The following is a 27,313-nucleotide window of genomic DNA, read 5'->3' on the forward strand; positions in this document are numbered from 1 at the left end:
TACCTGTCCTGGGAGTGTTTGATGGGGACAGTGTAGAGGGAGCTTTACTCTGTACTAACCCCGTGCTGTACCTGTCCTGGGAGTGTTTGATGGGGACAGTGTAGAGGGAGTTTACTCTGTATCTAACCCCGTGCTGTACCTGTCCTGGGAGTGTTTGATGGGGACAGTGTAGAGGGAGCTTTAATCTGTATCTAACCCCGTGCTGTACCTGTCCTGGGAGTGTTTGATGGGGACAGTGTAGAGCGTGCTTTACTCTGTATCTAACCCCGTGCTGAACCTGTCCTGGGAGTGTTTGTTGGGGACAGTGCAGAGCGAGCTGTACTCTGTATCTAACCCCATGCTGTCCCTGTCCTGGGAGTGTTTGATGGGGACAGTTTAGAGGGAGCTTTACTCTGTGTCTAACCCCGTGCTGTACCTGTCCTGGGATTGTTTGATGGGGATAGTGTAGAGGGAGCTTTAATCTGTATCTAACCCCGTGCTGTGCCTGTCCTCGGAGTGTTTGATGGGGACAGTGTAGAGGGAGCTTTACTCTGTATCTAATCCCGTGCTGTACCTGTCCTGGGAGTGTTTGATGGGGACAATGTAGAGGGAGCTATACTCTGTATCTAACCCCGTGCTGTACCTGTCCTGGGAGTATTTGATGGGGACAGTGTAGAGGGAGCTTTACTCTGTATCTAACCCCGTGCTGTGCCTGTCCTGGGAGTGTTTGATGGGGACAGATTCGAAGGAGCTTTACTCTGTATCTAACTCCGTGCTGTGTCTGTCCTGGGAGTGTTTGATGGGGACTGTGTAGAGGGAGCTTTACTCTGTATCTAACCCCGTGCTGTCCCTGTCCTGGGAGTGTTTGATGGGGACAGTGTAGAATGAGCTGTACTCTGTATCAAACCCCGTGCTGTACCTGTCCTGGGAGTGTTTGATGGGGACAGTGTAGAGGGAGCTTTACTCTGTATCTAACCCCGTGCTGTACCTGTCCTGAGAGTGTTTGATGGGGACAGTGTAGAGGGAGCTTTACTCTGTATCTAACCCCGTGCTGCACCTGCCCTGGGAGTGTTTGATGGGGACAATGTAGAGGGAGCTTTACTCTGTATCTAACCCCGTGCTGTGCCTGTCCTGGGAGTGTTTGATGGGACAGTGTAGAGGGAGCTTTACTCTGTATCTAACCCCGTGCTGTACCAGTCCTGGGAGTGTTTGATGGGGACAGTGTAGAGGGAGCTTTACTCTGTATCTAACCCCGTGCTGTACCTGTCCTGGGAGTGTTTGATGGGGACAGTGTAGAGCGAGCTTTACTCTGTATCTAACCCCGTGCTGTACCTGTCCTGGGAGTGTTTGATGGGACATTGTAGAGGGAGCTTTACTCTGTATCTAACCCCGTGCTGTACCTGTCCTGGGAGTGTTTGATGGGGACAGTGTAGAGGGAGCTTTACTCTGTATCCAACGCCGTGCTGTACCTGTGCTGGGAGTGTTTAATGGGGACAGTGTCGAGGGAGCTTTACTCTGTATCTAACCCCGTGCTGTACCTGTCCTGGGAGTGTTTGATGGGGACAGTGTAGAGGGAGCTTTACTCTGTATCTAACCCCGTGCTGTACCTGTCCTGGGAGTGTTTGATATGGATCGTGTAGAGGGAGCTTTACTCTGTCTCTAACCCCGTGCTGTCCCTGTCCTGGGAGTGTTTGTTGGGGACAGTGTAGAGGGAGCTTTACTCTGTATCTAACCCCGTGCTGTACCTGTCCTGGGAGTGTTTGATGGGGACAGTGTCGAGGGAGCTTTACTCTGTATCTAACCCTGTGCTGTACCTGTCCTGGGAGTGTTTGATGGGGACAGTGTAGAGGGAGCTTTACTCTGTATCTAACCCCGTGCTATACCTGCCCTGGGAGTGTTTGTTGGGGACAGTGTAGAGCGAGCTTTACTCTGTATCTAACGCCGTGCTGTACCTGTACTGGGAGTGTTTGATTCGGACAGTTTAGAGGGAGCTTTACTATGTGACTAACCCCGTGCTGTACCTGTCCTGGGAGTGTTTGATGGGGACAGTGTAGAGGGAGCTTTACTCTGTATCTAACCCCGTGCTGTACCAGTCCTGGGAGTGTTTGATGGGGACAGTGTAGAGCGAGCTTTACTCTGTATCTAACCCTGTGCTGTACCTGTCCTGGGAGTGTTTGATGGGGACAGTGTAGAGGGAGCTTTACTCTGTATCTAACCCCGTGCTGTACCTGTCCTGGGAGTGTTTAATGGGGACAGTGTCGAGGGAGCTTTACTCTGTATCTAACCCCGTGCTGTACCTGTCCTGGGAGTGTTTGATGGGGATTGTGTAGAGGGAGCTTTACTCTGTCTCTAACCCCGTGCTGTCCCTGTCCTGGGAGTGTTTGTTGGGGACAGTGTAGAGGGAGCTTTACTCTGTATCTAACCCCGTGCTGTACCTGCCCTGGGAGTGTTTGTTGGGGACAGTGTAGAGCGAGCTTTACTCTGTATCTAACCCCGTGCGGTACCTGTACTGGGAGTGTTTGATTCGGATAGTTTAGAGGGAGCTTTACTCTGTGACTAACCCCGTGCTGTACCTGTCCTGGGAGTGTTTGATGGGGACAGTGTAGAGGGAGCTTTACTCTGTATCTAACCCCGTGCTGTTCCTGTCCTGGGAGTGTTTGATGGGGACAGTGTAGAGGGAGCTTTACTCTGTATCTAATCCCGTGCTGTACCTGTCCTGGGAGTGTTTGATGGGGACAGTGTAGAGGGAGCTTTACTCTGTATCTAACCCCGTGCTGTACCTGTCCTGAGAGTGTTTGATGGGGACAGTGTAGAGGGAGCTTTACTCTGTATCTAACCCCGTGCTGCACCTGCCCTGGGAGTGTTTGATGGGGACAATGTAGAGGGAGCTTTACTCTGTATCTAACCCCGTGCTGTACCTGTCCTGGGAGTGTTTGATGGGACAGTGTAGAGGGAGCTTTACTCTGTATCTAACCCCGTGCTGTACCAGTCCTGGGAGTGTTTGATGGGGACAGTGTAGAGGGAGCTTTACTCTGTATCTAACCCCGTGCTGTACCTGTCCTGGGAGTGTTTGATGGGGACAGTGTAGAGCGAGCTTTACTCTGTATCTAACCCCGTGCTGTACCTGTCCTGGGAGTGTTTGATGGGACAGTGTAGAGGGAGCTTTACTCTGTATCTAACCCCGTGCTGTACCTGTCCTGGGAGTGTTTGATGGGGACAGTGTAGAGGGAGCTTTACTCTGTATCCAACGCCGTGCTGTACCTGTGCTGGGAGTGTTTAATGGGGACAGTGTCGAGGGAGCTTTACTCTGTATCTAACCCCGTGCTGTACCTGTCCTGGGAGTGTTTGATGGGGACAGTGTAGAGGGAGCTTTACTCTGTATCTAACCCCGTGCTGTACCTGTCCTGGGAGTGTTTGATGGGGATCGTGTAGAGGGAGCTTTACTCTGTCTCTAACCCCGTGCTGTCCCTGTCCTGGGAGTGTTTGTTGGGGACAGTGTAGAGGGAGCTTTACTCTGTATCTAACCCCGTGCTGTACCTGTCCTGGGAGTGTTTGATGGGGACAGTGTCGAGGGAGCTTTACTCTGTATCTAACCCTGTGCTGTACCTGTCCTGGGAGTGTTTGATGGGGACAGTGTAGAGGGAGCTTTACTCTGTATCTAACCCCGTGCTGTACCTGCCCTGGGAGTGTTTGTTGGGGACAGTGTAGAGCGAGCTTTACTCTGTATCTAACCCCGTGCTGTACCTGTACTGGGAGTGTTTGATTCGGACAGTTTAGAGGGAGCTTTACTATGTGACTAACCCCGTGCTGTACCTGTCCTGGGAGTGTTTGATGGGGACAGTGTAGAGGGAGCTTTACTCTGTATCTAACCCCGTGCTGTACCAGTCCTGGGAGTGTTTGATGGGGACAGTGTAGAGCGAGCTTTACTCTGTATCTAACCCCGTGCTGTACCTGTCCTGGGAGTGTTTGATGGGGACAGTGTAGAGGGAGCTTTACTCTGTATCTAACCCCGTGCTGTACCTGTCCTGGGAGTGTTTAATGGGGACAGTGTCGAGGGAGCTTTAATCTGTATCTAACCCCGTGCTGTACCTGTCCTGGGAGTGTTTGATGGGGATTGTGTAGAGGGAGCTTTACTCTGTCTCTAACCCCGTGCTGTCCCTGTCCTGGGAGTGTTTGTTGGGGACAGTGTAGAGGGAGCATTACTCTGTATCTAACCCCGTGCTTTACCTGCCCTGGGAGTGTTTGTTGGGGACAGTGTAGAGCGAGCTTTACTCTGTATCTAACCCCGTGCGGTACCTGTACTGGGAGTGTTTGATTCGGACAGTTTAGAGGGAGCTTTACTCTGTGACTAACCCCGTGCTGTACCTGCCCTGGGGGTGTTTGATGGGGACAGTGTAGAGGGAGCTTTACTCTGTATCTAACCCCGTGCTGTTCCTGTCCTGGGAGTGTTTGATGGGGACAGTGTAGAGGGAGCTTTACTCTGTATCTAATCCCGTGCTGTACCTGTCCTGGGAGTGTTTGATGGGGACAGTGTCGAAGGAGCTTTACTCTATATCTAACCCCGTGCTGTACCTGTCCTGGGAGTGTTTGATGGGGACAGTGTAGAGGGAACTTTACTCTTTATCTAACCCCGTGCTGTACCTGTCCTGGGAGTTATTGATGGGGACAGTGTAGAGGGAACTTTACTCTGTATCTAACCCCGTGCTGTACCTGTCCTGGGAGTATTTGATGGGGGACAGTGTAGAGGGAGCTTTTCTCTGTATCTAACCCCGTGCTGTACCTGCCCTGGGAGTGTTTGATGGGGTCAGTGTAGAGGGAGCTTTACTCTGTATCTAACCCCGTGCTGTACCTGTACTGGGAGTGTTTGATTCGGACAGTTTAGAGGGAGCTTTACTCTGTGACTAACCCCGTGCTGTACCTGTCCTGGCAGTGTTTGATGGGGACAGTGTAGAGGGAGCTTTACTCTGTATCTAACCCCGTGCTGTTCCTGTCCTGGGAGTGTTTGATGGGGACAGTGTCGAGGGAGCTTTACTCTGTATCTAATCCCGTGCTGTACCTGTCCTGGGAGTGTTTGATGGGGACAGTGTCGAAGGAGCTTTACTCTGTATCTAACCCTGTGCTGTGTCTGTCCTGGGAGTGTTTGATGGGGACAGTGTAGAGGGAGCTTTACTCTGTATCTAACCCCGTGCTGTACCTGTCCTGGGAGTGTTTGATGGGGACAGTGTAGAGGGAGCTTTACTCTGTATCTAACCCCGTACTGTACCTGTCCTGGGAGTGTTTGATGGGGAAAGTGTAGAGGGAGCTTTACTCAGTATCTAATCCCGTGCTGTACCTGTCCTGGGAGTGTTTGATGGGGACAGTGTCGAAGGAGCTTTACTCTGTATCTAACCCCGTGCTGTACCTGTCCTGGGAGTGTTTGATGGGGACAGTGTAGAGGGAGCTTTACTCTGTATCTAACCCCGTGCTGTACCTGTCCTGGGAGTGTTTGATGGGGACAGTGTAGAGGGAGCTTTACTCTGTATCTAACCCCGTGTTGTACCTGTCCTGGGAGTGTTTTATGGGGACAGTGTAGAGGGAGCTTTACTCTGTATCTAACTCCATGCTGTACCTGTCCTGGGAGAGTTTGATGGGGACAGTGTAGAGGGAGCTTTCCTCTGTATCTAACCCCGTGCTGTACCTGTCCTGGGAGTGTTTGATGGGGACAGTGTAGAGGGAACTTTACTCTTTATCTAACCCCGTGCTGTACCTGTCCTGGGAGTTATTGATGGGGACAGTGTAGAGGGAACTTTACTCTGTATCTAACCCCGTGCTGTACCTGTCCTGGGAGTATTTGATGGGGGACAGTGTAGAGGGAGCTTTTCTCTGTATCTAACCGCGTGCTGTACCTGCCCTGGGAGTGTTTGATGGGGTCAGTGTAGAGGGAGCTTTACTCTGTATCTAACCCCGTGCTGTACCTGTCCTGAGAGTGTTTGATGGGGACAGTCTAGAGGGAGCTTTACTGTGTATCTAACCCCGTGTTGTACCTGTCCTGGGAGTGTTTGATGGGGACAGTGTAGAGGGAGCTTTACTCTGTATCTAACCCCGTGCTGTACACAGCCCTGGGAGTGTTTGATGGGGACAATGTAGAGGAAGCTTTACTCTGTATCTAACCCCGTGCTGTACCTGTCCTGGGAGTGTTTGATGGGGACAGTGTAGAGCGTGATTTACTCAGTATCTAACCCCGTGCTGAACCTGTCCTGGGAGTGTTTGTTGGGGACAGTGTAGAGGGAGCTTAACTCTGTATCTAACCCCGTGCTGTACCTGTCCTGGGAGTGTTTGATGGGGACAGTGTAGAGTGAGCTGTACTCTGTATCTAACCCCGTGCTGTACCTGTCCTGTGAGTGTTTGATGGGGACCGTGTAGAGGGAGCTTTACTCTGTATCTAATCCCGTGCTGTACCTGTCCTGGGAGTGTTTGATGGGGACAGTGCAGAGCGAGCTGTACTCTGTATCTAACCCCATGCTGTACCTGTACTGGGAGTGTTTGATGCGGACAGTTTAGAGGGAGCTTTACTCTGTGTCTAACCCCGTGCTGTACCTGTCCTGGGATTGTTTGATGGGGACAGTGTAGAGGGAGCTTTAATCTGTATCTAACCCCGTGCTGTGCCTGTCCTCGGAGTGTTTGATGGGGACAGTGTAGAGGGAGCTTTACTCAGTATCTAACCCTGTGCTGTACCTGTCCTGTGAGTGTTTGATGGGGACAGTGTAGAGGGAGCTTTACTCTGTATCTAATCCCGTGCTGTACCTGTCCTGGGAGTGTTTGATGGGGACAATGTAGGGGGAGCTATACTCTGTATCTAACCCCGTGCTGTACCTGTCCTGGGAGTGTTTGATGGGGACAGTGTAGAGGGAGCTTTACTCTGTATCTAACCCCGTGCTGTACCTGCCCTGGGAGTGTTTGATGGGGTCAGTGTAGAGGGAGCTTTACTCTGTATCTAACCCCGTGCTGTACCTGTCCTGAGAGTGTTTGATGGGGACAGTGTAGAGGGAGCTTTACTGTGTATCTAACCCCGTGTTGTACCTGTCCTGGGAGTGTTTGATGGGGACAGTGTAGAGGGAGCTTTACTCTGTATCTAACCCCGTGCTGTACCAGCCCTGGGAGTGTTTGATGGGGACAGTGTAGAGGAAGCTTTACTCTGTATCTAACCCCGTGCTGTACCTGTCCTGGGAGTGTTTGATGGGGACAGTGTAGAGCGTGCTTTACTCAGTATCTAACCCCGTGCTGAACCTGTCCTGGGAGTGTTTGTTGGGGACAGTGTAGAGGGAGCTTTACTCTGTATCTAACCCCGTGCTGTACCTGCCCTGGGAGTGTTTGATGGGGACAGTGTAGAGGGAGCTTTACCCTGTATCTAACCCCGTGCTGTACCTGTCCTGGGAGTGTTTGATGGGGACAGTGTAGAGGGAGCTTTACTCTGTATCTAATCCCGTGCTGTACCTGTCCTGGGAGTGTTTGATGGGGACAGTGCAGAGCGAGCTGTACTCTGTATCTAACCCCATGCTGTACCTGTACTGGGAGTGTTTGATGCGGACAGTTTAGAGGGAGCTTTACTCTGTGTCTAACCCCGTGCTGTACCTGTCCTGGGATTGTTTGATGGGGACAGTGTAGAGGGAGCTTTAATCTGTATCTAACCCCGTGCTGTGCCTGTCCTCGGAGTGTTTGATAGGGACAGTGTAGAGGGAGCTTTACTCTGTATCTAACCCTGTGCTGTACCTGTCCTGTGAGTGTTTGATGGGGACAGTGTAGAGGGAGCTTTACTCTGTATCTAACCCCGTGCTGTACCTGTCCTGGGAGTGTTTGATGGGGACAGTGTAGAGGGAGCTTTACTCTGTATCTCATCCCGTGCTGTAACTGTCCTGGGAGTGTTTGATGGGGACAATGTTTGGGGAGCTATACTCTGTATCTAACCCCGTGCTGTACCTGTCCTGGGAGTGTTTGATGGGGACAGTGTAGAGGGAGCTTTACTCTGTATCTAACCCCGTGCTGTGCCTGTCCTGGGAGTGTTTGATGGGGACAGATTCGAAGGAGCTTTACTCTGTATCTAACCACGTGCTGGACCTGTCCTGAGAGTGTTTGATGGGGACAGTGTAGGGGGAGCTTTACTCTGTATCTAACCCCGTGCTGTACCTGCCCTGGGAGTGTTTGATGGCGACAGTGTAGAAGGAGCTTTACTCTGTATCTAACCCCGTGCTGTACCTGCCCTGGGAGTGTTTGATGGCGACAGTGTAGAGGGAGATTTACTCTGTATCTAACCCCGTGCTGTACCTACCCTGGGAGTGTTTGATGGGGACAGTGTAGAGGGAGCTTTACTCTGTATCTAACCCCGTGCTGTACCTGTCCTGGGAGTGTTTGAAGGGGACAGTGTTAAGGGAACTTTACTCTGTATCTAACCCCGTGCTGTACCTGTCCTGGGAGTGTTTGATGGGGACAGTGTAGAGGGAACTTTACTCTGTATCTAACCCCGTGCTGTACCTGTCCTGGGAGTGTTTGATGGGGACAGTGTAGAGAGAGCTTTACTCTGTATCTAACCCCGTGCTGTACCTGTCCTGGGAGTGTTTGATGGCGACAGTGTAGAGGGAGCTTTACTCTGTATCTAACGCCGTGCTGTACCTGTCCTGGGAGTGTTTGATGGGGACAGTGTAGTGGGAGCTTTACTCTGTATCTAACCCCGTGCTGTACCTGTCCTGGGAGTGTTTGATGGGGACAGTGTAGAGGGAGCTTTACTCAGTATCTAACCCCGTGCTGTACCTGTCCTGGGAGTGTTTGATGGGGACAGTGTAGAGGGAGCTTTACTTTGTATCTAACCCCGTGCTGTACCTGTCCTGGGAGTGTTTGATGGGGACAGTGTAGAGGGAGCTTTACTCTGTATCTAACCCCGTGCTGTACCTGTCCTGGGAGTGTTTGATGGGGACAGTGTCGAGGGAGCTTTACTCTGTATCTAACCCCGTGCTGTACCTGTGCTGGGAGTGTTTGATGGGGACAGTGTTGAGGGAACTTTACTCTGTATCTAACCCCGTGCTGTACCTGTCCTGGGAGTGTTTGATGGGGGCAGGGCAGAGTGAGCTTAACTCTGTGTCTAACCCCGTGCTGTACCTGTCCTGGGAGTGTTTGATGGGGACAGTGTAGAGGGAGCTTTACTCTGTATCTAACCCCGGGCTGTACCTGTCCTGGGAGTGTTTGATGGGGACAGTGTAGAGGGAGCTTTACTCTGTATCTAACCCCGTGCTGTACCTGTCCTGGGAGTGTTTCATGGGGACAGTGTAGAGGGAGCTTTACTCTGTATCTAACGCCGAGGTGTACCTGTCCTGGGAGTGTTTGATGGGGACAGTTTAGAGGGAGCTTTACTCTGTATCTAACCCCGTGCTGTACCTGTCCTGTGAGTGTTTGATGGGGACAGTGTAGAGGGTGCTTTACTCTGTATCTAACCCCGTGCTGTATCTGTCCTGGGAGTGTTTGATGGGGACAGTGTCGAGGGAGATTTACTCTGTATCTAACCCCGTGCGGTACCTGTCCTGGGAGTGTTTGATGGGGACAGTGTAGAGGGAGCTTTACTCTGTATCTAACCCCGTGCTGTACCTGTCCTGGGAGTGTTTGATGGGGACAGTGTAGAGGGAGCTTTACTCTGTATCTAACCCCGTGCTGTACCTGTCCTGGGAGTGTTTGATGGGGAAAGTGTAGTGGGAGCTTTACTCTGTATCTAACCCCGTGCTGTACCTGTCCTGGGAGTGTTTGATGGGGACAGTGTAGAGGGAGCTTTACTCTGTATCTAACACCGTGCTGTACCTGTCCTGGGAGTGTTTGATGGGGACAGTGTAGAGAGAGCTTTACTCTGGATCTAACCCCATGTTGTACCTGACCTGGGAGTGTTTGATGGGGACAGTGTAGAGGGAGCTTTACTCTGTATCTAATCCCGTGCTGTACCTGTCCTGGGTATGTTTGATCAGGACAGCGTAGAGGGAGCTATACTCTGTATCTAACCCCGTGCTGTACCTGGCCTGGGAGTGTTTGATGGGGACTTTGTAGTGGGAGCTTTACTCTGTATCTAACCCCGTGCTGTCCCTGTCCTGGGAGTGTTTGATGGGGACAGTGTAGGGGGAGCTATAGTGTGTATCTAACCCCGTGCTGTACCTGTCCTGGGAGTGTTTGATGGGGACAGTGTAGAGGCAGCTTTACTCTGTATCTCACCCCGTGCTGTACCTGTCCTGGGAGTGTTTGATGGGGACAGTGTAGACGGAGCTTTACTCTGTATCTAACCCCGTGCTGTACCTGTCCTGGGAGTGTTTGATGGGGACAGTGTAGAGGGAGCTTTACTCTGTATCTAACCCCGTGCTGTACCTGTCCTGGGAGTGTTTGATGGGGACAGTGTAGAGGGAGCTTTACTCTGCATCTAACCCCGAGCTGTACCTGTCCTGGGATTGTTTGATGGGGACAGTGTAGAGGGAGCTTTACTCTGTATCTAACCCCGAGCTGTACCTGTCCTATGAGTGTTTAATGGGGACAGTGTAGAGGCAGCTTTACTCTGTATCTCACCCCGTGCTGTACCTGTCCTTGGAGTGTTCGATGGGGACAGTGCAGAGGGAGGTTTACTCTGTATCTAACCCCGTGCTGTACCTGTCCTGGGAGTGTTTGATGGGGACAGTGTAGAGGGAGCTTTACTCTATATCGAACCCCGTGCTGTACCTGTCCTGGGAGTGTTTGATGGGGACAGTGTAGAGGGAGCTTTACTCTGTATCTAACCCCGTGCTGTACGTGTCCTGGGAGTGTTTGATGGGGACAGTGTAGACGGAGCTTTACTCTGTATTTAACCCCGTGCTGTACCTGTCATGGGAGTGTTTGATGGGGACAGTGTAGAGGGAGCTTTACTCTGTATCTAACCCCGTGCTGTACGTGTCCTGGGAGTGTTTGATGGGGACAGTGTAGGGGGAGCTATACTCTGTATCTAACCACGTGCTGTACCTGTCCTGGGAGTGTTTGGTGGGGACAGTGTAGAGGGAGCTATACTCTGTATCTAACCACGTGCTGTACCTGTCCTGAGAGTGTTTGATGGGGACAGTGTAGGGGGCCTTTACTCTGTATCTAACCCCGTGCTGTACGTGTCCTGGGAGTGTTTGATGGGGACAGTGTAGGGGGAGCTATACTCTGTATCTAACCCCGTGCTGTACCTGCCCTGGGAGTGTTTGATGGCGACAGTGTAGAGGGAGATTTACTCTGTATCTAACCCCGTGCTGTACCTACCCTGGGAGTGTTTGATGGGGACAGTGTAGAGGGAGCTTTACTCTGTATCTAACCCCGTGCTGTACCTGTCCTGGGAGTGTTTGATGGGGACAGTGTTAAGGGAACTTTACTCTGTATCTAACCCCGTGCTGTACCTGTCCTGGGAGTGTTTGATGGGGACAGTGTAGAGGGAACTTTACTCTGTATCTAACCCCGTGCTGTACCTGTCCTGGGAGTGTTTGATGGGGACAGTGTAGAGAGAGCTTTACTCTGTATCTAACCCCGTGCTGTACCTGTCCTGGGAGTGTTTGATGGCGACAGTGTAGAGGGAGCTTTACTCTGTATCTAACGCCGTGCTGTACCTGTCCTGGGAGTGTTTAATGGGGACAGTGTAGTGGGAGCTTTACTCTGTATCTAACCCCGTGCTGTACCTGTTCTGGGAGTGTTTGATGGGGACAGTGTAGAGGGAGCTTTACTCTGTATCTAACCCCGTGCTGTACCTGTCCTGGGAGTGTTTGATGGGGACAGTGTAGAGGGAGCTTTACTTTGTATCTAACCCCGTGCTGTACCTGTCCTGGGAGTGTTTGATGGGGACAGTGTAGAGGGAGCTTTACTCTGTATCTAACCCCGTGCTGTACCTGTCCTGGGAGTGTTTGATGGGGACAGTGTCGAGGGAGCTTTACTCTGTATCTAACCCCGTGCTGTACCTGTCCTGGGAGTGTTTGATGGGGACAGTGTAGAGGGAACTTTACTCTGTATCTAACCCCGTGCTGTACCTGTCCTGGGAGTGTTTGATGGGGGCAGGGTAGAGTGAGCTTAACTCTGTGTCTAACCCCGTGCTGTACCTGTCCTGGGAGTGTTTGATGGGGACAGTGCAGAGGGAGCTTTACTCTGTATCTAACCCCGGGCTGTACCTGTCCTGGGAGTGTTTGATGGGGACAGTGTAGAGGGAGCTTTACTCTGTATCTAACCCCGTGCTGTACCTGTCCTGGGAGTGTTTCATGGGGACAGTGTAGAGGGAGCTTTACTCTGTATCTAACGCCGTGGTGCACCTGTCCTGGGAGTGTTTGATGGGGACAGTTTAGAGGGAGCTTTACTCTGTATCTAACCCCGTGCTGTACCTGTCCTGTGAGTGTTTGATGGGGACAGTGTAGAGGGTGCTTTACTCTGTATCTAACCCCGTGCTGTATCTGTCCTGGGAGTGTTTGATGGGGACAGTGTCGAGGGAGCTTTACTCTGTATCTAACCCCGTGCTGTACCTGTCCTGGGAGTGTTTGATGGGGACAGTGTAGAGGGAGCTTTACTCTGTATCTAACCCCGTGCTGTACCTGTCCTGGGAGTGTTTGATGGGGAATGTGTAGTGGGAGCTTTACTCTGTATCTAACCCCGTGCTGTACCTGTCCTGGGAGTGTTTGATGGGGACAGTGTAGAGGGAGCTTTACTCTGTATCTAACACCGTGCTGTACCTGTCCTGGGAGTGTTTGATGGGGACAGTGTAGAGAGAGCTTTACTCTGAATCTAACCCCATGTTGTACCTGTCCTGGGAGTGTTTGATGGGGACAGTGTAGAGGGAGCTTTACTCTGTATCTAATCCCGTGCTGTACCTGTCCTGGGAGTGTTTGATCAGGACAGCGTAGAGGGAGCTATACTCTGTATCTAACCCCGTGCTGTACCTGGCCTGGGAGTGTTTGATGGGGACTTTGTAGTGGGAGCTTTACTCTGTATCTAACCCCGTGCTGTCCCTGTCCTGGGAGTGATTGATGGGGACAGTGTAGGGGGAGCTATAGTGTGTATCTAACCCCGTGCTGTACCTGTCCTGGGAGTGTTTGATGGGGACAGTGTAGAGGCAGCTTTACTCTGTTTCTCACCCCGTGCTGTACCTGTCCTGGGAGTGTTTGATGGGGACAGTGTAGACGGAGCTTTACTCTGTATCTAACCCCGTGCTGTACCTGTCCTGGGAGTGTTTGATGGGGACAGTGTAGAGGGAGCTTTACTCTGTATCTAACCCCGTGCTGTACCTGTCCTGGGAGTGTTTGATGGGGACAGTGTAGAGGGAGCTTTACTCTGTATCTAACCCCGAGCTGTACCTGTCCTGGGATTGTTTGATGGGGACAGTGTAGAGGGAGCTTTACTCTGTATCTAACCCCGAGCTGTACCTGTCCTAGGAGTGTTTAATGGGGACAGTGTAGAGGGAGCTTTACTCTGTATCTCACCCCGTGCTGTACCTGTCCTTGGAGTGTTCGATGGGGACAGTGCAGAGGGAGCTTTACTCTTTATCTAACCCCGTGCTGTACCTGTCCTGGGTGTGCTTGATGGGGGTGGGGTAGAGGGAGGTTTACTCTGTATCTAACCCCGTGCTGTACCTGTCCTGGGAGTGTTTGATGGGGACAGTGTAGAGGGAGCTTTACTCTATATCGAACCCCGTGCTGTACCTGTCCTGGGAGTGTTTGATGGGGACAGTGTAGAGGGAGCTTTACTCTGTATCTAACCCCGTGCTGTACCTGTCCTGGGAGTGTTTGATGGGGACAGTGTAGACGGAGCTTTACTCTGTATTTAACCCCGTGCTGTACCTGTCCTGGGAGTGTTTGCTGGGGACAGTGTAGAGCGAGCTTTACTCTCTATCTAACCACGTGCTGTACCTGTCCTGGGAGTGTTTGATGGGGACAGTGTAGAGGGAGCTTTACTCTGTATCTAACCCCGTGCTGTACCTGTCCTGGGAGTGTTTGATGGGGACAGTGTAGGGGGAGCTATACTCTGTATCTAACCACGTGCTGTACCTGTCCTGGGAGTGTTTGGTGGGGACAGTGTAGGAGGAGCTTTACTCTGTATCAAACCCCGTGCTGTACCTGCCCTGGGAGTGTTTGGTGGCGACAGTGTAGAAGGAGCTTTACTCTGTATCTAACCCCGTACTGTACCTGTCCTGGGAGTGTTTGATGGGGACAGTGTAGAGGGAGCTTTACTCTTTATCGAACCCCGTGCTGTACCTGTCCTGGGAGTGTTTGATGGGGACAGTGTAGAGGGAGCTTTACTCTTTATCTAACGCCGTGCTGTACCTGTCCTGGGAGTGTTTGATGGGGACAGTGTAGAGAGAGCTTTACTCTGTATCTAACCCCGTGCTGTACCTGTCCTGGGAGTGTTTGATGGGGACAGTGTAGAGGGAGCTTTACTCTGTATCTAACCCCGTGCTGTACGTGTCCTGGGAGTGTTTGATGGGGACAGTGTAGGGGGAGCTATACTCTGTATCTAACCACGTGCTGTACCTGTCCTGGGAGTGTTTGGTGGGGACAGTGTAGAGGGAGCTATACTCTGTATCTAACCACGTGCTGTACCTGTCCTGAGAGTGTTTGATGGGGACAGTGTAGGGGGAGCTTTACTCTGTATCTAACCCCGTGCTGTACGTGTCCTGGGAGTGTTTGATGGGGACAGTGTAGGGGGAGCTATACTCTGTATCTAACCACGTGCTGTACCTGTCCTGAGAGTGTTTGATGGGGACAGTGTAGGGGGAGCTTTACTCTGTATCTAACCCCGTGCTGTACCTGCCCTGGGAGGGTTTGATGGCGACAGTGTAGAAGGAGCTTTACTCTGTATCTAACCCCGTGCTGTACCTGCCCTGGGAGTGTTTGATGGCGACAGTGTAGAGGGAGATTTACTCTGTATCTAACCCCGTGCTGTACCTACCCTGGGAGTGTTTGATGGGGACAGTGTAGAGGGAGCTTTACTCTGTATCTAACCCCGTGCTGTACCTGTCCTGGGAGTGTTTGATGGGGACAGTGTAGAGGGAACTTTACTCTGTATCTAACCCCGTGCTGTACCTGTCCTGGGAGTGTTTGATGGGGACAGTGTAGAGGGAACTTTACTCTGTATCTAACCCCGTGCTGTACCTGTCCTGGGAGTGTTTGATGGGGACAGTGTAGAGAGAGCTTTACTCTGTATCTAACCCCGTGCTGTACCTGTCCTGGGAGTGTTTGATGGCGACAGTGTAGAGGGAGCTTTACTCTGTATCTAACGCCGTGCTGTACCTGTCCTGGGAGTGTTTGATGGGGACAGTGTAGAGGGAGCTTTACTCTGTATCTAACCCCGTGCTGTACCTGTCCTGGGAGTGTTTGATGGGGACAGTGTAGAGGGAGCTTTACTCTGTATCTAACCCCGTGCTGTACCTGTCCTGGGAGTGTTTGATGGTGACAGTGTAGAGGGAGCTTTACTCTGTATCTAACCCCGTGCTGTACCTGTCCTGGGAGTGTTTGATGGGGACAGTGTAGAGGGAGCTTTACTCTGTATCTAACCCCGTGCTGTACCTGTCCTGGGAGTGTTTGATGGGGACAGTGTCGAGGGAGCTTTACTCTGTATCTAACCCCGTGCTGTACCTGTCCTTGGAGTGTTTGATGGGGACAGTGTAGAGGGAACTTTACTCTGTATCTAACCCCGTGCTGTACCTGTCCTGGGAGTGTTTGATGGGGACAGGGTAGAGTGAGCTTAACTCTGTGTCTAACCCCGTGCTGTACCTGTCCTGGGAGTGTTTGATGGGGACAGTGTAGAGGGAGCTTTACTCTGTATCTAACCCCGTGCTGTACCTGTCCTGGGAGTGTTTGATGGGGACAGTGTAGAGGGAGCTTTACTCTGTATCTAACCCCGTGCTGTACCTGTCCTGTGAGTGTTTGATGGGGACAGTGTAGAGGGTGCTTTACTCTGTATCTAACCCCGTGCTGTACCTGTCATGGGAGTGTTTGATGGGGACAGTGCCGAGGGAGCTTTTCTCTGTATCTAACCCCGTGCGGTACCTGTCCTGGGAGTGTTTGATGGGGACAGTGTAGAGGGAGCTTTACTCTGTATCTAACCCCGTGCTGTACCTGTCCTGGGAGTGTTTGATGGGGAAAGTGTAGTGGGAGCTTTACTCTGTATCTAACCCCGTGCTGTACCTGTCCTGGGAGTGTTTGATGGGGACAGTGTAGAGGGAGCTTTACTCTGTATCTAACACCGTGCTGTACCTGTCCTGGGAGTGTTTGATGGGGACAGTGTAGAGAGAGCTTTGCTCTGGATCTAACCCCATGTTGTACCTGGCCTGGGAGTGTTTGATGGGGACAGTGTAGAGGGAGCTTTACTCTGTATCTAATCCCGTGCTGTACCTGTCCTGGGAGTGTTTGATCAGGACAGCGTAGAGGGAGCTATACTCTGTATCTAACCCCGTGCTGTACCTGGCCTGGGAGTGTTTGATGGGGACTTTGTAGTGGGAGCTTTACTCTGTATCTAACCCCGTGCTGTCCCTGTCCTGGGAGTGTTTGATGGGGACAGTGTAGGGGGAGCTATAGTGTGTATCTAACCCCGTGCTGTCCCTGTCCTGGGAGTGTTTGATGGGGACAGTGTAGGGGGAGCTATAGTGTGTATCTAACCCCGTGCTGTACCTGTCCTGGGAGTGTTTGATGGGGACAGTGTAGAGGGAGCTTTACTCTGTATCTAACCCCGAGCTGTACCTGTCCTGGGATTGTTTGATGGGGACAGTGTAGAGGGAGCTTTACTCTGTATCTAACCCAGAGCTGTACCTGTCCTAGGAGTGTTTAATGGGGACAGTGTAGAGGCAGCTTTACTCTGTATCTCACCCCGTGCTGTACCTGTCCTTGGAGTGTTCGATGGGGACAGTGCAGAGTGAGCTTTACTCTTTATCTAACCCCGTGCTGTACCTGTCCTGGGTGTGCTTGATGGGGGTGGGGTAGAGGGAGGTTTACTCTGTATCTAACCCCGTGCTGTACCTGTCCTGGGAGTGTTTGATGGGGACAGTGTAGAGGGAGCTTTACTCTATATCGAACCCCGTGCTGTACCTGTCCTGGCAGTGTTTGATGGGGACAGTGTAGAGGGAGCTTTACTCTGTATCTAACCCCGTGCTGTACCTGTCCTGGGAGTTTTTCATGGGGACAGTGTAGAGGGAGCTTTACTCTTTATCTAACGCCGTGCTGTACCTGTCCTGGGAGTGTTTGATGGGGACAGTGTAGAGGGAGCTTTACTCTGTATCTAACCCCGTGCTGTACCTGTCCTGGGAGTGTTTGATGGGGACAGTGTAGAGGGAGCTTTACTCTGTATCTAACCCCGTGCTGTACATGTCCTGGGAGTGTTTGATGGGGAAAGTGTAGTGGGAGCTTTAGTCTGTATCTAACCCCGTGCTGTACCTGTCCTGGGAGTGTTTGATGGGGACAGTGTAGAGGGAGCTTTACTCTGTATCTAACACCGTGCTGTACCTGTCCTGGGAGTGTTTGATGGGGACAGTGTAGAGAGAGCTTTGCTCTGGATCTAACCCCATGTTGTACCTGTCCTGGGAGTGTTTGGTGTGGACAGTGTAGAGGGAGCTTTACTCTGTATCTAACCCCGTGCTGTACCTGTCCTGGGAGTGTTTGATGGGGACAGTGTAGAGGGAGCTTTACTCTGTATCTAATCCCGTGCTGTACCTGTCCTGGGAGTGTTTGATCAGGACAGCGTAGAGGGAGCTATACTCTGTATCTAACCCCGTGCTGTACCTGGCCTGGGAGTGTTTGATGGGGACTTTGTAGTGGGAGCTTTACTCTGTATCTAACCCCGTGCTGTCCCTGTCCTGGGAGTGTTTGATGGGGACAGTGTAGGGGGAGCTATAGTGTGTATCTAACCCCGTGCTGTCCCTGTCCTGGGAGTGTTTGATGGGGACAGTGTAGGGGGAGCTATAGTGTGTATCTAACCCCGTGCTGTACCTGTCCTGGGAGTGTTTGATGGGGACACTGTAGAGGGAGCTTTACTCTGTATTTCACCCCGTGCTGTACCTGTCCTGGGAGTGTTTGATGGGGACAGTGTAGAGGGAGCTTTACTCTGTATCTAACCCCGAGCTGTACCTGTCCTGGTATTGTTTGATGGGGACAGTGTAGAGGGAGCTTTACTCTGTATCTAACCCAGAGCTGTACCTGTCCTAGGAGTGTTTAATGGGGACAGTGTAGAGGCAGCTTTACTCTGTATCTCACCCCGTGCTGTACCTGTCCTTGGAGTGTTCGATGGGGACAGTGCAGAGTGAGCTTTACTCTTTATCTAACCCCGTGCTGTACCTGTCCTGGGTGTGCTTGATGGGGGTGGGGTAGAGGGAGGTTTACTCTGTATCTAACCCCGTGCTGTACCTGTCCTGGGAGTGTTTGATGGGGACAGTGTAGAGGGAGCTTTACTCTATATCGAACCCCGTGCTGTACCTGTCCTGGGAGTGTTTGATGGGGACAGTGTAGAGGGAGCTTTACTCTGTATCTAACCCCGTGCTGTACCTGTCCTGGGAGTGTTTCATGGGGACAGTGTAGAGGGAGCTTTACTCTTTATCTAACGCCGTGCTGTACCTGTCCTGGGAGTGTTTGATGGGGACAGTGTAGAGGGTGCTTTACTCTGTATCTAACCCCGTGCTGTACCTGTCATGGGATTGTTTGATGGGGACAGTGTAGAGGGAGCTTTACTCTGTATCTAACCCCGTGCTGTACCTGTCATGGGATTGTTTGATGGGGACAGTGTAGAGGGAGCTTTAATCTGTACCTAACCCCGTGCTGTACCTGTCCTGGCAGTGTTTGATGGGGACAGTGCCGAGGGAGCTTTACTCTGTATCTAACCCCGTGCGGTACCTGTCATGGGAGTGTTTGATGGGGACAGTGTAGAGGGAGCTTTACTCTGTATCTAACCCCGTGCTGTACCTGTCCTGGGAGTGTTTGATGGGGACAGTGTAGAGGGAGCTTTACTCTGTATCTAACCCCGTGCTGTACCTGTCCTGGTAGTGTTTGATGGGGAAAGTGTAGTGGGAGCTTTACTCTGTATCTAACCCCGTGCTGTACCTGTCCTGGGAGTGTTTGATGGGGACGGTGTAGAGGGAGCTTTACTCTGTATCTAACACCGTGCTGTACCTGTCCTGGGAGTGTTTGATGGGGACAGTGTAGAGAGAGCTTTGCTCTGGATCTAACCCCATGTTGTACCTGTCCTGGGAGTGTTTGATGGGGACAGTGTAGAGGGAGCTTTACTCTGTATCTAATCCCGTGCTGTACCTGTCCTGGGAGTGTTTGATCAGGACAGCGTAGAGGGAGCTATACTCTGTATCTAACCCCGTGCTGTACCTGGCCTGGGAGTGTTTGATGGGGACTTTGTAGTGGGAGCTTTACTCTGTATCTAACCCCGGGCTGTCCCTGTCCTGGGAGTGTTTGATGGGGACAGTGTAGGGGGAGCTATAGTGTGTATCTAACCCCGTGCTGTCCCTGTCCTGGGAGTGTTTGATGGGGACAGTGTAGGGGAGCTATAGTGTGTATCTAACCCCGTGCTGTACCTGTCCTGGGAGTGTTTGATGGGGACACTGTAGAGGGAGCTTTACTCTGTATTTCACCCCGTGCTGTACCTGTCCTGGGAGTGTTTGATGGGGACAGTGTAGAGGGAGCTTTACTCTGTATCTAACCCCGAGCTGTACCTGTCCTGGGATTGTTTGATGGGGACAGTGTAGAGGGAGCTTTACTCTGTATCTAACCCAGAGCTGTACCTGTCCTAGGAGTGTTTAATGGGGACAGTGTAGAGGCAGCTTTACTCTGTATCTCACCCCGTGCTGTACCTGTCCTTGGAGTGTTCGATGGGGACAGTGCAGAGTGAGCTTTACTCTTTATCTAACCCCGTGCTGTACCTGTCCTGGGTGTGCTTGATGGGGGTGGGGTAGAGGGAGGTTTACTCTGTATCTAACCCCGTGCTGTACCTGTCCTGGGAGTGTTTGATGGGGACAGTGTAGAGGGAGCTTTACTCTATATCGAACCCCGTGCTGTACCTGTCCTGGGAGTGTTTGATGGGGACAGTGTAGAGGGAGCTTTACTCTGTATCTAACCCCGTGCTGTACCTGTCCTGGGAGTGTTTCATGGGGACAGTGTAGAGGGAGCTTTACTCTTTATCTAACGCCGTGCTGTACCTGTCCTGGGAGTGTTTGATGGGGACAGTGTAGAGGGAGCTTTACTCTGTATCTAACCCCGTGCTGTACCTGTCCTGGGAGTGTTTGATGGGGACAATGTAGAGGGAGCTTTACTCTGTATCTAACCCCGTGCTGTACCTGTCCTGGGAGTGTTTGATGGGGAAAGTGTAGTGGGAGCTTTAGTCTGTATCTAACTCCGTGCTGTACCTGTCCTGGGAGTGTTTGATGGGGACAGTGTAGAGGGAGCTTTACTCTGTATCTAACACCGTGCTGTACCTGTCCTGGGAGTGTTTGATGGGGACAGTGTAGAGAGAGCTTTGCTCTGGATCTAACCCCATGTTGTACCTGTCCTGGGAGTGTTTGATGGGGACAGTGTAGAGGGAGCTTTACTCTGTATCTAATCCCGTGCTGTACCTGTCCTGGGAGTGTTTGATCAGGACAGCGTAGAGGGGGCTATACTCTGTATCTAACCCCGTGCTGTACCTGGCCTGGGAGTGTTTGATGGGGACTTTGTAGTGGGAGCTTTACTCTGTATCTAACCCCGTGCTGTCCCTGTCCTGGGAGTGTTTGATGGGGACAGTGTAGGGGGAGCTATAGTGTGTATCTAACCCCGTGCTGTCCCTGTCCTGGGAGTGTTTGATGGGGACAGTGTAGGGGGAGCTTTACTCTGTATCAAACCCCGTGCTGTACCTGTCCTGGGAGTGTTTGATGGGGACAGTGTAGAGGGAGCTTTACTCTGTATCTAACCCCGAGCTATACCTGTCCTGGGATTGTTTGATGGGGACAGTGTAGAGGGAGCTTTACTCTGTATCTAACCCAGAGCTGTGCCTGTCCTAGGAGTGTTTAATGGGGACAGTGTAGAGGCAGCTTTACTCTGTATCTCACCCCGTGCTGTACCTGTCCTTGGAGTGTTCGATGGGGACAGTGCAGAGTGAGCTTTACTCTTTATCTAACCCCGTGCTGTACCTGTCATGGGTGTGCTTGATGGGGGTGGGGTAGAGGGAGGTTTACTCTGTATCTAACCCCGTGCTGTACCTGTCCTGGGAGTGTTTGATGGGGACAGTGTAGAGGGAGCTTTACTCTATATCGAACCCCGTGCTGTACCTGTCCTGGGAGTGTTTGATGGGGACAGTGTAGAGGGAGCTTTACTCTGTATCTAACCCCGTGCTGTACCTGTCCTGGGAGTGTTTCATGGGGACAGTGTAGAGGGAGCTTTACTCTTTATCTAACGCCGTGCTGTACCTGTCCTGGGAGTGTTTGATGGGGACAGTGTAGAGGGAGCTTTACTCTGTATCTAACCCCGTGCTGTACCTGTCCTGGGAGTGTTTGATGGGGACAGTGTAGAGGGAGCTTTACTCTGTATCTAACCCCGTGCTGTACCTGCCCTGGGAGTGTTTGATGGCGACAGTGTAGAGGGAGATTTACTCTGTATCTAATCCCGTGCTGTACCTGTCCCGGGAGTGTTTGATGGGGACAGTGTAGAGGGAGCTTTACTCTGTATCTAACCCCGTACTGTACCTGTCCTGGGAGTGTTTGATGGGGACAGTGTAGAGGGAGCTTTACTCTGTATCTAACCCCGTGCTGTACCTGTCCTGGGAGTGTTTGATGGGGACAGTGTAGAGGGAGCTTTACTCTGTATTTAACCCCGTGCTGTACCTGTCCTGCGAGTGTTTGCTGGGGACAGTGTAGAGCGAGCTTTACTCTGTATCTAACCACGTGCTGTACCTGTCCTGGGAGTGTTTGATGGGGACAGTGTAGAGGGAGCTTTACTCTGTATCTAACCCCATTCTGTACCTGTCCTGGGAGTGTTTGATGGGGACAGAGTAGGGGGAGCTTTACTCTGTATCTAACCCCGTGCTGTACCTGTCCTGGGAGTGTTTGATGGGGCAGTGTAGGGGGAGCTATACTCTGTATCTAACCACGTGCTGTACCTGTCCTGGGAGTGTTTGATGGGGACAGTGTAGGAGGAGCTTTACTCTGTATCAAACCCCGTGCTGTACCTGCCCTGGGAGTGTTTGGTGGCGACAGTGTAGAAGGAGCTTTACTCTGTATCTAACCCCGTACTGTACCTGTCCTGGGAGTGTTTGATGGGGACAGTGTAGAGGGAGCTTTACTCTTTATCGAACCCCGTGCTGTACCTGTCCTGGGAGTGTTTGATGGGGACAGTGTAGAGGGAGCTTTACTCTTTATCTAACGCCGTGCTGTACCTGTCCTGGGAGTGTTTCATGGGGACAGTGTAGAGGGAGCTTTACTCTGTATCTAACCCCGTGCTGTACCTGTCCTGGGAGTGTTTGATGGGGACAGTGTAGAGGGAGCATTACTCTTTATCTAACGCCGTGCTGTACCTGTCCTGGGAGTGTTTGATGGGGACAGTGCAGAGGGAGCTTTACTCTGTATCTAACCCCGTGCTGTACCTGTCCTGGGAGTGTTTGATGGGGACAGTGCAGAGGGAGCTTTACTCTGTATCTAACCCCGTGCTGTACCTGTCCTGGGAGTGTTTGATGGGGACAGTGTAGAGAGAGCTTTACTCTGTATCTAACCCCGTGCTGTACCTGTCCTGGGAGTGTTTGATGGGGACAGTGTAGAGGGAGCTGTACTCTGTATCTAACCCCGTGCTGTACGTGTCCTGGGAGTGTTTGATGGGGACAGTGTAGGGGGAGCTATACTCTGTATCTAACCACGTGCTGTACCTGTCCTGGGAGTGTTTGGTGGGGACAGTGTAGAGGGAGCTATACTCTGTATCTAACCACGTGCTGTACCTGTCCTGAGAGTGTTTGATGGGGACAGTGTAGGGGGAGCTTTACTCTGTATCTAACCCCGTGCTGTACGTGTCCTGGGAGTGTTTGATGGGGACAGTGTAGGGGGAGCTTTACTCTGTATCTAACCCCGTGCTGTACCTGTCCTGGGAGTGTTTGATGGGGACAGTGTAGAGAGAGCTTTACTCTGTATCTAACCCCGTGCTGTACCTGTCCTGGGAGTGTTTGATGGCGACAGTGTAGAGGGAGCTTTACTCTGTATCTAACGCCGTGCTGTACCTGTCCTGGGAGTGTTTGATGGGGACAGTGTAGAGGGAGCTTTACTCTTTATCGAACCCCGTGCTGTACCTGTCCTGGGAGTGTTTGATGGGGACAGTGTAGAGGGAGCTTTACTCTTTATCTAACGCCGTGCTGTACCTGTCCTGGGAGTGTTTCATGGGGACAGTGTAGAGGGAGCTTTACTCTGTATCTAACCCCATGCTGTACCTGTCCTGGGAGTGTTTGATGGGGACAGAGTAGGGGGAGCTTTACTCTGTATCTAACCCCGTGCTGTACCTGTCCTGGGAGTGTTTGATGGGGACAGTGTAGGGGGAGCTATACTCTGTATCTAACCCCGTGCTGTACCTGTCCTGGGAGTGTTTGATGGGGACAGTGCAGAGGGAGCTTTACTCTGTATCTAACCCCGTGCTGTACCTGTCCTGGGAGTGTTTGATGGGGACAGTGTAGAGGGAGCTTTACTCTTTATCGAACCCCGTGCTGTACCTGTCCTGGGAGTGTTTGATGGGGACAGTGTAGAGGGAGCTTTACTCTTTATCTAACGCCGTGCTGTACCTGTCCTGGGAGTGTTTCATGGGGACAGTGTAGAGGGAGCTTTACTCTGTATCTAACCCCGTGCTGTACCTGTCCTGGGAGTGTTTGATGGGGACAGTGTAGAGGGAGCATTACTCTTTATCTAACGCCGTGCTGTACCTGTCCTGGGAGTGTTTGATGGGGACAGTGCAGAGGGAGCTTTACTCTGTATCTAACCCCGTGCTGTACCTGTCCTGGGAGTGTTTGATGGGGACAGTGCAGAGGGAGCTTTACTCTGTATCTAACCCCGTGCTGTACCTGTCCTGGGAGTGTTTGATGGGGACAGTGTAGAGAGAGCTTTACTCTGTATCTAACCCCGTGCTGTACCTGTCCTGGGAGTGTTTGATGGGGACAGTGTAGAGGGAGCTGTACTCTGTATCTAACCCCGTGCTGTACGTGTCCTGGGAGTGTTTGATGGGGACAGTGTAGGGGGAGCTATACTCTGTATCTAACCACGTGCTGTACCTGTCCTGGGAGTGTTTGGTGGGGACAGTGTAGAGGGAGCTATACTCTGTATCTAACCACGTGCTGTACCTGTCCTGAGAGTGTTTGATGGGGACAGTGTAGGGGGAGCTTTACTCTGTATCTAACCCCGTGCTGTACGTGTCCTGGGAGTGTTTGATGGGGACAGTGTAGGGGGAGCTTTACTCTGTATCTAACCCCGTGCTGTACCTGTCCTGGGAGTGTTTGATGGGGACAGTGTAGAGAGAGCTTTACTCTGTATCTAACCCCGTGCTGTACCTGTCCTGGGAGTGTTTGATGGCGACAGTGTAGAGGGAGCTTTACTCTGTATCTAACGCCGTGCTGTACCTGTCCTGGGAGTGTTTGATGGGGACAGTGTAGAGGGAGCTTTACTCTTTATCGAACCCCGTGCTGTACCTGTCCTGGGAGTGTTTGATGGGGACAGTGTAGAGGGAGCTTTACTCTTTATCTAACGCCGTGCTGTACCTGTCCTGGGAGTGTTTCATGGGGACAGTGTAGAGGGAGCTTTACTCTGTATCTAACCCCATGCTGTACCTGTCCTGGGAGTGTTTGATGGGGACAGAGTAGGGGGAGCTTTACTCTGTATCTAACCCCGTGCTGTACCTGTCCTGGGAGTGTTTGATGGGGACAGTGTAGGGGGAGCTATACTCTGTATCTAACCCCGTGCTGTACCTGTCCTGGGAGTGTTTGATGGGGACAGTGCAGAGGGAGCTTTACTCTGTATCTAACCCCGTGCTGTACCTGTCCTGGGAGTGTTTGATGGGGACAGTGTAGAGAGAGCTTTACTCTGTATCTAACCCCGTGCTGTACCTGTCCTGGGAGTGTTTGATGGGGACAGTGTAGAGGGAGCTTTACTCTGTATCTAACCCCGTGCTGTACGTGTCCTGGGAGTGTTTGATGGGGACAGTGTAGGGGGAGCTATACTCTGTATCTAACCACGTGCTGTACCTGTCCTGGGAGTGTTTGGTGGGGACAGTGTAGAGGGAGCTATACTCTGTATCTAACCACGTGCTGTACCTGTCCTGAGAGTGTTTGATGGGGACAGTGTAGGGGGAGCTTTACTCTGTATCTAACCCCGTGCTGTACGTGTCCTGGGAGTGTTTGATGGGGACAGTGTAGGGGGAGCTTTACTCTGTATCTAACCCCGTGCTGTACCTGTCCTGGGAGTGTTTGATGGGGACAGTGTAGAGAGAGCTTTACTCTGTATCTAACCCCGTGCTGTACCTGTCCTGGGAGTGTTTGATGGCGACAGTGTAGAGGGAGCTTTACTCTGTATCTAACGCCGTGCTGTACCTGTCCTGGGAGTGTTTGATGGGGACAGTGTAGAGGGAGCTTTACTCTGTATCTAACCCCGTGCTGTACCTGTCCTGGGAGTGTTTGATGGGGACAGTGTAGTGGGAGCTTTACTCTGTATCTAACCCCGTGCTGTACCTGTCCTGGGAGTGTTTGATGGGGACAGTGTAGAGGGAGCTTTACTCTGTATCTAACCCCGTGCTGTACCTGTCCTGGGAGTGTTTGATGGGGACAGTGTAGAGGGAGCTTTACTTTGTAGCTAACCCCGTGCTGTACCTGTCCTGGGAGTGTTTGATGGGGACAGTGTAGAGGGAGCTTTACTCTGTATCTAACCCCGTGCTGTACCTGTCCTGGGAGTGTTTGATGGGGACAGTGTCGAGGGAGCTTTACTCTGTATCTAACCCCGTGCTGTACCTGTCCTTGGAGTGTTTGATGGGGACAGTGTAGAGGGAACATTACTCTGTATCTAACCCCGTGCTGTACCTGTCCTGGGAGTGTTTGATGGGGACAGGGTAGAGTGAGCTTAACTCTGTGTCTAACCCCGTGCTGTACCTGTCCTGGGAGTGTTTGATGGGGACAGTGTAGAGGGAGCTTTACTCTGTATCTAACCCCGGGCTGTACCTGTCCTGGGAGTGTTTGATGGGGACAGTGTAGAGGGAGCTTTACTCTGTATCTAACCCCGTGCTGTACCTGTCCTGGGAGTGTTTCATGGGGACAGCGTAGAGGGAGCTTTACTCTGTATCTAACGCCGTGGTGTACCTGTCCTGGGAGTGTTTGATGGGGACAGTTTAGAGGGAGCTTCACTCTGTATCTAACCCCGTGCTGTACCTGTCCTGTGAGTGTTTGATGGGGACAGTGTAGAGGGTGCTTTACTCTGTATCTAACCCCGTGCTGTAGCTGTCATGGGAGTGTTTGATGGGGACAGTGCCGAGGGAGCTTTACTCTGTATCTAACCCCGTGCGGTACCTGTCCTGGGAGTGTTTGATGGGGACAGTGTAGAGGGAGCTTTACTCTGTATCTAACCCCGTGCTGTACCTGTCCTGGGAGTGTTTGATGGGGACAGTGTAGAGGGAGCTTTACTCTGTATCTAACCCCGTGCTGTACCTGTCCTGGGAGTGTTTGATGGGGAAAGTGTAGTGGGAGCTTTACTCTGTATCTAACCCCGTGCTGTACCTGTCCTGGGAGTGTTTGATGGGGACAGTGTAGAGGGAGCTTTACTCTGTATCTAACACCGTGCTGTACCTGTCCTGGGAGTGTTTGATGGGGACAGTGTAGAGAGAGCTTTGCTCTGGATCTAACCCCATGTTGTACCTGGCCTGGGAGTGTTTGATGGGGACAGTGTAGAGGGAGCTTTACTCTGTATCTAATCCCGTGCTGTACCTGTCCTGGGAGTGTTTGATCAGGACAGCGTAGAGGGAGCTATACTCTGTATCTAACCCCGTGCTGTACCTGGCCTGGGAGTGTTTGATGGGGACTTTGTAGTGGGAGCTTAACTCTGTATCTAACCCCGTGCTGTCCCTGTCCTGGGAGTGTTTGATGGGGACAGTGTAGGGGGAGCTATAGTGTGTATCTAACCCCGTGCTGTCCCTGTCCTGGGAGTGTTTGATGGGGACAGTGTAGGGGGAGCTATAGTGTGTATCTAACCCCGTGCTGTACCTGTCCTGGGAGTGTTTGATGGGGACACTGTAGAGGGAGCTTTACTCTGTATTTCACCCCGTGCTGTACCTGTCCTGGGAGTGTTTGATGGGGACAGTGTAGAGGGAGCTTTACTCTGTATCTAACCCCG

General features: G+C 51.9%; 1 protein-coding gene across 1 annotated transcript in view; it reads left to right on the forward strand.

The window, feature by feature from the left end:
• The window catches only part of LOC140405644 (protein shisa-6-like), a 188,355-nt gene that overhangs the window by 73,489 nt on the left and 87,553 nt on the right, over positions 1–27,313 (forward strand). The window lies entirely within an intron of this gene.

Source organism: Scyliorhinus torazame, unplaced genomic scaffold, assembly GCF_047496885.1.
Source record: "Scyliorhinus torazame isolate Kashiwa2021f unplaced genomic scaffold, sScyTor2.1 scaffold_174, whole genome shotgun sequence".
In the NCBI taxonomy this organism is placed as follows: Eukaryota; Metazoa; Chordata; class Chondrichthyes; order Carcharhiniformes; family Scyliorhinidae; genus Scyliorhinus; species Scyliorhinus torazame.